A 10,486-nucleotide genomic window follows, 5' to 3' on the forward strand; every position below is an offset into this window, starting at 1 on the left:
CTTCCTTTCTCACACAAAACCAACAGGAGCTTTAGGGATTCTCTCATCTTTCAGGAACACGAGCCTGTCCCTACTTCCCAGCATGACCATATTTCTTGTTCTTATGTCTTGTTTTCCTCTGTTCAATGGGATACTAGTTTTAGATTAATATTATTCCTTAATTTTAACTGGAATTATATTCATAAGATATTGGAACAATCTACCTCGTGGTTAACTCAAAAAAGATATGTAGATCCACAAGCTTTAGGTATAACATAATTCAAGTTTGTTGCTAAAGTGTCAAAACCAGAGCAAATGCAATTTGAGGTAGCCACATCTAAATGAAAATGCAATTTCTTCATCTCATATCAGCCACATCACATGCTATTAACAATTTGATGGTTTTATTCCTTTTTTTTTTTTTTTTCAGAAGGAAAGAGCAATTTTCCAGGAGGCAGCTTACCAACAAATTTACCTGAGGTATTTGCAGTCATTTTCCTGAATGGCATGGTGCCTGGAAGTCTAGCAATAAAATGCAAGTTTAAACTAATAAAGACAAACTGATATGCAGAATAATCCTTGTTCAATGATAAAGCTTTTTTTGGTTGTTTTTTTCTACTGTACAGGACAGTGCAGTTTGGTCCAGGGGGGGTTTTTTGAGCTCTAGTTCCAGCTGCTGCAGTTTCATGCTGTTTGGGCTTGGACAAATCACTGTCCTTCCACTTCCCTCTTCACGCACATTAAAAATGTGGGCCCCATTGGATGCCAAAAATTAACAAAGAAAACAGCTGAGACATGGGCCCAGGGCAGTGATGTGGTTTGTAGCTAACCAAAATGAAATGGTAAATATAAACCAACTTGTTCTCTTCCTACCCTCAGTCTCTGTCAGGGAATTACAGTAGTTCTGGAGATGACAACTGAAAGCCTTGGAAGTACAGAGGAACTTTTTTTTTCTTTTTGGCAAGGGTAAAGCATATAATTTGCACTGTTTTATAGACAATTCCTTAAACTGTGTTCCTTAAATTAAAAGCCTAGCATATACTGCTCTTCTTTTATCTAAATGACATATGTTCTGAAGATGTTCATCTACTCTAGAGAAATAGGTCCAAATTTTTTTGGAAATAATGTTTTAAAATTAGATTTATATAATTAAACTACACAAAACACAATCCAGAAGAATAGTGATCCGTATTTTAACATCAAAGATTTGCAGATCTTTTCCATTGACCTTCTCTTTAATTACTTTGTCCTTTGGTAATAAAGTTAGCAGGAACTTTTTATTGCAGGATATTTGTACAAGATTAAAAAGATCCCCAGGAACTTACACACTGTCAAGAGTAAACTAATATTCTCTTCCTCTTGCTGGAACTGAAAGCATGGCAACTGAGTCAGACATTAGCCTGTAACATTTTGACTTTCAGTAATAGTCTTTAAATGGAATTAGTATGCTTCAAGAGCGCTTCAGGAGATCTTAGTTCTAAACTTTAATGAAACTCAGAGAAATGTAGGTGACATGGACATTATACATGCTACGTATGTTTGTATATTTGCATCTCCGGCTTTCTTTCACCTTTTATACACACAAACAACACTCCCCTACCCCCCTATATCCCCCACACTATGCATATATGAAAGTTATATATAGTGATGAGAAAAGATAGAATGTTAAAATAAACTAAAATACATGAATATGAACAGAAATTAAGAAGGATTTTAATTTAATTTCTTTGCTGTATCTTTAACACCATATATTAAAATCAAGGACTAAGTCTATCTCAGTTGCAAACAGTAATGCAGGCTGTCAGCTAGTAGTGCTGTATTTTCTTGGGATCTAAAACTTTTAGGCATTTCTCTCACACACATTTCTCCCCTAAAACTTTGCAGTGACCCAGGTGGAGCAGTTGCTAGGTCCTGTGTGAATAGTTGTAGTGAGGAACGGGAATGATCCATCCAGCACAAACGACTGAGACCTACCTTTGGTATAGTATCCTTGAGGCCAGAGAACTTCTCAGTAGGAAATGAGAGAGGTTGGGGTGCTGACACTGCTAAGCGGAGAGGTTTGGTGTGCACATTGCAGGAGCTCGCCCTAATCACCGACCTGGGGACAGTCCAAGCGAAAGTATCTTGGACACCTCCTCTCACTGAGCAGCTTGGATTCATAAGGCCAAACGAAGCCATCCTAAAAAAGAGCTACAAGTTTAGGGACCGAGTTACTCCGGGGAAGTGAGATTATTTGGCTCCCAGCTGAAGGCTAGGGTCTCTTACTCTCTACTCGTCTATTTCCAGAACTCACTAAATATGATGGGAGAACGGGGGGTCGAGGGGTAGAAGACTGGGTTCAACTCTGAGAAAATCCAGAGTTTGTCTTCACAACTTTATTTTGGCTGCCATTGTCATAGTCTCTAAAGACAAGACTGCTTGTTCCTTGTTCTGCAGCATTCCTGTTTCGTTTGCTGTACAAGGTACTGGAGAGCAAAAGCATTTTGTTTTGGTAACCCCTTGGAGTAGGACTCTGGAAACCTGGATTCTGTCCGTGCTTTTCTGTGGTAGTGGGCGTGCCTATATCATAATGCTCAAATGAGGGGGCTGTAGCTAGTTTTATCTGTTAATTCTGACATCTGACATATACTTCTTAGTATATAACTTGGAAACTCTACCATCCTTTAAACATAGTTGTATACAATACAGCCCATAGTTTAAAAGAGATATATTGGGTTTTTCTTTTCCTTGGCTTTATTTTTTGTGTCCAATTTTCTATCCCTAATTCATGAGATTTAAATTTTCCATCTAGCTAATGGCAGATGAGTAAATATAAAAAATTGCTTAATAATCTTGTGGTTAGTCCAAATGCATCTGTTTGAATCATGTAAAATTATACAGATTATAAATTGTATTAATTTAAAGGATTGCTGCAGTAAATTCCCTCTACCTTCAAATCAGCACAGGTACACACACAATCACAATATCACAGAATCACAGAATCGTATAGGTTGGAAAAGACCTTTAAGATCATCGAGTCCAACCATAAACCTAACACTACCAAGACCACCACTACACCATCTCCCTAAGCACCTCATCCAAACGTCTTTTAAATACCTCCAGGGATGGCGACTCAACCACTTCCCTGGGCAGCCTGTTCCAAGGCTTGATAACCCTTTCGGTGAAGTAAAATTTCCCAATATCCAGTCTAAACCTCCCCTGGTGCAACTGGAGGCCACTTCCTCTTGTCCTATCACTTGTTACCTAGGAGAAGAGACCGACCCCCACCTCTCTACCACCTCCTTTCAGGTAGTTGTAGAGAGCGATAAGGTCTCCCCTCAGCCTCCTTTTCTCCAGGCAAAGGCACAAGGGTATTTACACAAACGTACTTGATGTTTGTGCCAAGGAACACCATGGAACATTTATTATAGACTGGCATTTTTTGCCATATCTATGAAAGTCTCACAAAAATAAAAAGTGAAAACTACTTTTTTCTACAGTCCACAGGAGTCTTTCAGCTACATTCAACAAAGAAAAAAACTTTCCTTGTGATCCTACTACCTAGGACCACAATGAACTGCTATATTATGCCCTATGTGAATGAGCCATTCATTGTTCTAAAATCCTTCTTACCTGATCAGTACCGTATCCTTTAAGTAAGCAGACTTTGTTTTAAGCAAAGGTTGTTGGTTAATCTTACCACTCATAGTTTTGCAAAGGGAAGATTGTTACTTAACTGCATGTCGTGGTTTAGCCCCAGCCGGCAGCCAAGCCCCACGCAGCCGCTCGCTCACTTCCCCCCCCGCGGTGGGATGGGGGAGAGAATCGGAAGAGCAAAAGTAAGAAAACTCATGGGTTGAGATAAGAACAGTTTAATAATTGGAACAAAATAATAGTAATAATAATAATGAATTATAATGAGAAGGAAAAAACCAACGAGAGAGAGAGAGAGGAACAAAACCCAAGGGAGGGAAAAAAGGGGAAAAAATATATTAAAAAAAAAAAGATACAACCGCTCATCACCCACCAACCGACGCCCAGCCAGTCCCCGAGCAGTGATCGCTACCCCCCGGCCAACTCCCCCCAGTTTATATACTGGGCATGACATCATATGGTATGGAATAGCCCTTTGGCCAGTTTGGATCAACTATCCTGGCTGTGCCCCCTCCCATTTCTTGGGCACCTGGCAGAGCATGGGGAGCTGAAGGGGGTTGGAAAGTCCTTGACCAATGTAAACACTGCTTAGCGACAGCCAAAACATCAGCGTGTTATCAATATTATTCTTATACTAAAATCCAAAGCACAGCACTATACCAGCTACTAGGAAGAAAATTAACTCTATCCCAGCCGAAACCAGGACACTGCAATAAACTGATAGTGATAAAAATCATGAAAGAAGACAGCAGAAACCTTTCAAATAGAAGTGGTCACTAACTACTAGTCCTTTCTTGTATTCTAAGACATTATGATAAGCAATATCAAATTCTAAGAAATATCTGTAATATTAAATGCTACACAAGCTTGGGAAATACAGTTCATGTTGAGAATATTGCTGTTTTCATTCAATGAGACACATAGCTATTTTTTTGTAAAAAGGTCTGCAGTGAGCTGATATTGCATTCGAAGTAGTGCAATGATTTATGATGAGATTTGCTCAAGATATTGGAGTTTATTACTCTTAAAAATGTGACAAAATATTTAAGAGGTTGCTCATATTTTTGTTCAGTTTTTAAAAGCACAGGAAGACAGAAGGCCAATATTGTGGTTAATGCATCAGACTGCAACTTGGGAGACTGGAGCTGAACTTTAGTATTAGTTACTGTCTCTGTATTGGATTCTTCATCTGAAACAGCATGGCTGCCTACTGCCTTTCTCTAACCCTTTTCTTCTTGTACCCATTTTAATTGTAAGCTCTCAAGAACAGAAATAGTTTCTTGCTGTGTGTGTGAAAATTATACGGTTTGTAATAAAGCTCTGATCTTGACTGGTCCCATTAACATTAGGATGTCACAAGAAACATAATAGTCTTGCTATTATTCGTCTGAGTTTAGTATTTACAGTGTTAACAGTGATTGTGTCTACTGCACTATTACCTGCAGCTTTCTTGGTGCTTACCTGGTGCTTTCTTGGAGGTCCTTCTATAGGTCTTGGCAGGAACTTTCTCCATTTGCCAGGTCTCACAGACTAATGACCCAGGATTTAGGTTGCAATGAGAGGACGTAGAGCCAGCATTACCTAAACTACATTGGTACTAGAGCAGTATAACCAGGTAACAGTTTTGCTCAGGTTAATTTTCACTCTTTTGTGTGTCCATCTTGCTTCTGGTACTTGAATTAGCTTCTCTGTATTTGGTGCAGAGCCTGAGTAGTCAGATTTCCTTCTGAACTGAGTCCCTGAAAAGTCAGGGATTATTGCAAGAAGTACTTCTGAGCCAAGATGGGAATAGAAATGAGAGAACACTCATAAGGATTCACAGTTCAGAAGTGATTCCACAAGGACAATCGAAGCAAACTTTTATTATTTGAAAATAGCTCTAGGGATGTTAAAATATTAGAACTAAGATGGTTTGACCTTAGTGCAGTGAAAGTCTTATACGCAATTTTAAGGAACAAGAACTTTTCAAGAAACATTGTCTGACTGAAGGCATATACTCTCCTGTGAATTGATACCACATTAGTCTGTGGAATGCAGCATGTTTCAGCTGAGATAATAGCATTTACGTTTTCAGAATGTTTCTCACATAGGGTCTGAGCCAAAGGTCCTTTGAAGTCAACGGCATTTTCCCTTTTTAAAAGTATGCATTATTAAATCAGTAGAACTGAAATCATAGGCAGACCTAAGTGAAATAGTAGATGCAGATTGACATTAAATCTACGGTTCCTACCTTTGGTAGAACTCAAAGCCCTTAATTCTAACTTCATATTACTCCTCCCTGAATAATAACACTTCCAAGCAATTTATTTGCAGATTTTAAGGCTGGAACCTCTTGGTCAAAAACATAAGTTTCTATTGCATGAGACGATAATTCAGAATTGCTGCATCTTTGTCACAGGCAAATGCAATCTATTAAATGATCCAAGTCCCTAGAGGGAGACACATGCCGTACGTGGGTCAAGGGCATGTTTGCAAGGAGAAAAGCAGGTAAAAAGAGGTCTATACCTACTCAAAGGAACCTTTCCCTGCCCATCTAACCAGGTTGTGGCTGCACCTGGTATGGTGTGGGTCACATACAGTGTGTCTATATTAGTTACTTGGTGTACTTCGGAGGTTCCTTTGGTGGACAAATTATTTTTACATCTACACTTGAGGAACCACAAGGTACACTCTCAGGTGCAGCACGGGTGTGCTCAAAACAGGTTCCTTTCTCACAGGACCAGGGTTGAAGTTGCACCCTGCGGAGAAATGGATAAAATAGCAGGAGTGTTCAAGTGGATCTTCAGGTAGTAGAAAAGAAGTTTCTGCCTCTCTTTCTACCTCAATAAGGTGTTCTTTTTAAGGATTGCAGTGCACATTTATTTCCTTATTTTGAGTTTTCTAACTATGCCTGATTCCCTAATTAGTTAAACTGTATGTATGAAGTAGAAGAAGTCCAGAGGGGAGCTACCAATTGGAATCACTAATTTTAGAAGCTTTTTCACAAGAAAAAAAAAAAAAAGTAAAACACTAACTTTGGTTCAAAGCATAGAGAATGTATTTAAGGGCTAAGGAATTATTTATAGTAGCTGCGGAAGACTGGACTGAAAGAAATGTAAAAATTCAATATTTGTAACAAAAATAAAACCTCAAAGGAAATGTGAAAACTGTATAACAAGGACTCTGCTTTTGCAGCATTCACAATGTAAGTAGCAAGAACTTTTCTGTGCAGGAACCTGGGATTTTAAATAAAAACCTGACTAAAGCTACTAGTAAAAACCTAACTAAAGCTACTAGTAAAAATAACTGTTTTTCAGAAATTGTTTTCTCTCAAAAGAATGACCGCTTATGAAGAAAGAAAGGGATGTTTCAAAGTGGGGGAAGGTTTTGATTTTAATAATTAAATTTATCTTCTTCCACATTTCGTAAGTAAACCCACACGCATTTTAGTGACTTTCATGGATCCCTATTTTCATGTTGTGGAAAACAAATCATGCCCATCATCTTCCATATCTGGTATAGCTCTGGGTATTAGCAACTACAAAAATGATATTTGTTCCTCATTATCACATGTAAGACTTCCTGTGGAGTATATTGAAGCTCTTGGAAGTGGCAGCAAAAATAATCCCTGTGGTAGGAACACATGAGCAAGACTTCACAGCCTAGCGATGTATCCCTATGTTATGACATTTCACTGTGATAGCAGGAAGAGTGTGAAATCCCACTGTCATTACACTAACCTGAAAACTTACTTGCTTTGTGATTAATTGCAGGAAATGAACTTGCATACATGTTCTGTTTCTGTATTATCTTACTTCTAACTAATGGAGAACAAATGCTCTCTTAAGAGAACAGACAAAAATTTGTTGAAGAAGTTTCATTTTCATAGGTAATTTTTGTAGTCTTTATTTAGCACTTCATGTTTCAGTAAGAGCAGAGCTCCAGAAAAGCAGAGGAGTGAATGCAGATGGAGCCATGATAATCCTGTCTCCCAATTTTGAGGCCTACTGAAGGAGCAGTGAGAGTAAAAGCTTTGCTCCTGTTGTCTTGTCGAGGGAGGACTGCAGCCGAAATAGCTGTCAAGCCCTCAGCCTTCACAAGTCCTAAATTACTAAGTTTTAAAGACAAGCAGTATTGGGTGCTAGTCAATGGGGAATGCCCAGTTAGACAAATCAACCTTGTAATTGAAGACCCAGTAGCGCTGTGTTACAACAGCTATTTGTATTTCTGCCTTGAAATTAAAATAATCTTAAAATAAAGCAATCTAACAAAACACAAAACCATCCATCCAATTAGGCATGAAACAGCTGAGATGGATGGTTTGAACAGTTACATCAGAGCCTACGAAATCTACCTTCTGAAGGACACCTGAAGGAGAGTATTAGTCACGGCAACCGGAACAATAGCAGCCACAATGATCTCCAAGAGATGGAAACTCATGCTCATTAAAATCTCTGGCTCCATCTGGCCACTGGCAGTACAACAATATAATCACTGCACATAAAGGCTAAAGGCAGAGCTGAGCGTGACACCAACAGTAGAAGAACTTTAAAAGAGACGTATCTTATCTCCTCATGCAGGAGCAGTAAGGTGAAGTCTGAGAGGCCCTTCCACTTTCTTCTTGAGGTATTTCTACAGAGGATATCTGAAGGAAAGATTCTCATCCAGCAGAACCAAAGCTTAAAACCAGAGCTATCATTTAATCCAGAATCCAGTGAGTAATTCTTACATCACTTGAACTCTTTCTTAGAATAAGAAATGCTGATGTTGATTCAGCTAAATTGTCAGCAGCTACTAAGAATATACTGGTAAATGCCTTGTGCTATCTGTTTAGTTTTCGGTAATGTTACTCCTTATTATGATATTCCTGTTGCACTGTTCTTGTGCCATAGTTTCTTCATACTGCCATCACAGTAATGCCCGTCCAAAATGGCAAATAGAAATCTTCAGACCATGGGGTAGGAAAACATGTATCATGAGGATTTTTGTTCAACTCTGTGGACTCTAATTCACTTATATGGAGACAGTCCTGCCATATGTATCTAACACCTCAGGATATGTGCTTTACATTACAAGTAATGTTTGTGCCAAGCATCCAAAACCACAAAAAGATTTTAATGAAGGACAGTATCGGTTTGCCTCTAGCATACCTCTAATTTGAGTATAACTTGAATTGTCTTGTGGGAATTCTGCTTGTTTGGATAAAATCTGAATTTGTTTTGCCTGCATAAAGATATAGCTTAAAGAAAAACTGCTACATTATATAATATCAAACAGCTTAACTACTACATCTAATTATATTAAAGACTAAACTACTGGAAGCAATGAGAACATTTCAAATTTGATTATAAACATGAAAGCAAATGGGAAGCAGCAAGTTTAACATACTGTGCTGTAAGTACCCTTGAAAAATCCTTGCCATCCTTTCCAATACCAAGCTACATTTTGTAGGTCATACTGTAAACCGTACCTTGAAGAAACCTCCCTGGAGGAAATTATCAGAATTGCCTCTAGCAATTGTCACTGCCTTTAGCGGCAGTACTAACCATTTTTGAAAAGAGTAAAAGTCTGATTTTCTTTCCTTCCAAGCTCAGGATGGAAACATTGCCTCAGTTTCCTGCAATTCAGCTTGAAATGTTCAGCTCTTCACAAGAAGAATTAGAAAATTAGTCTTTAGAAAATGAAATCTGAATCTTAAAGATTCAGCACTCCAGATCTGAAGATTAAACAAAACTATCAAGTGGGCTGAATTTTTCAGCAGACTAAGCATTGCCCTTTCATGGTGGAGATGCAGCCATCTTCAATTCAGCAGCTGTAGTTACGTGGGCAGAAATACCCCCAGGTGTTACAGAGAATGAAAGCCTGAAGGCTTGCAGTACCTCACAGACTTTTAGAAGAGGATTAATCCAAAGAGAAGCATAACTCCAGAAAAAAATTTCAACAAATATTTTCTTTTCTTCTTTTTTTCTTCAATTCTCTTTTCTTAGAATTTATTCTGCCAAAAAAGTGGTAAAGGCATGCTAATATGTGATACATGTCTAGTAATAGCTGGAACTGGAGTTTGATACAGGACGATTTACTGTATGTTGACCTTCTGGGGGTGTCCTTCAAAGTTAGTGAGAGATGTAGTGAAAACATAACATGCAGTATGCAAATATTCTGCAGTGGAATTTGGGGAGAAAAGGCAACAAACATAAATTAAAAGTTAAATATTTTTTTTCTTACGTTATTCTCTTATGACCATCCATTCTACATCATTTTTCTAGAATTTCTTTACTACTGGCATTTACTATCACGAAGATTTTACTAAAACCACTCACAGGTTGCATTGGTTCTGTTTATTTCTGTGTATTCTTCACAGGTGTGCTGGCAGCGAGAGCAGGCGCTCCCAAGAGCTGTTCATTGCTCAGTATGGTCTGTTCATACCCTGTGCATTTGCTTTGCTACATTTCTGTTGCGGCAGCCTTTCCTTGTTGTCCAAGGTACTAGGTTGTGTGAGAAGAAGCTCCTGGCTTGCTTGTTTTCCTGAAGTTAGCCACATGATATTACCACGCAGCGTAAAGGGCATCTGAGGCTAGACCAGGCTGAGCAGCGATGGGGGCTCCTGCTCCTCCAGGCTCTTGAGCCCGGGCACAGATTTGTGCCCAGGCAGTACGACACTAACCAAGCAGGAATTCAAGTTCCACTGTGGGCCTGTGCTTAAAGCACTGTATAGACAACATCTGTTTAGACGGCTGAGTGTACTGCAATCTATATGACCTGTATGCTAGGCTGCATCATTAAAAAGTTTATATTTATCACTGTAATTTGCTCTCATTATTTTTAATATAAAGGATCAAGTGAAGAAGTGTAACTATTCTGACAGATAGCTATTTTGGCAGTGAAGACTTTGCCC

The 10,486-nt window shown here is 38.7% G+C and overlaps 1 long non-coding RNA gene across 1 annotated transcript; it reads left to right on the plus strand.

Annotated features, from left to right (window-relative positions):
* Window positions 1-411: 411 nt before the first annotated feature.
* Window positions 412-10,228, plus strand: LOC142406823 (uncharacterized). Its single transcript, XR_012774713.1, has 4 exons — window positions 412-459; window positions 6,330-6,398; window positions 8,172-8,305; window positions 9,953-10,228. It is a non-coding gene; the product is annotated as an uncharacterized LOC142406823 (long non-coding RNA).
* Window positions 10,229-10,486: the final 258 nt, after the last annotated feature.

This window comes from Mycteria americana, chromosome 2 (genome assembly GCF_035582795.1).
Source record: "Mycteria americana isolate JAX WOST 10 ecotype Jacksonville Zoo and Gardens chromosome 2, USCA_MyAme_1.0, whole genome shotgun sequence".
Taxonomy (NCBI): Eukaryota; Metazoa; Chordata; class Aves; order Ciconiiformes; family Ciconiidae; genus Mycteria; species Mycteria americana.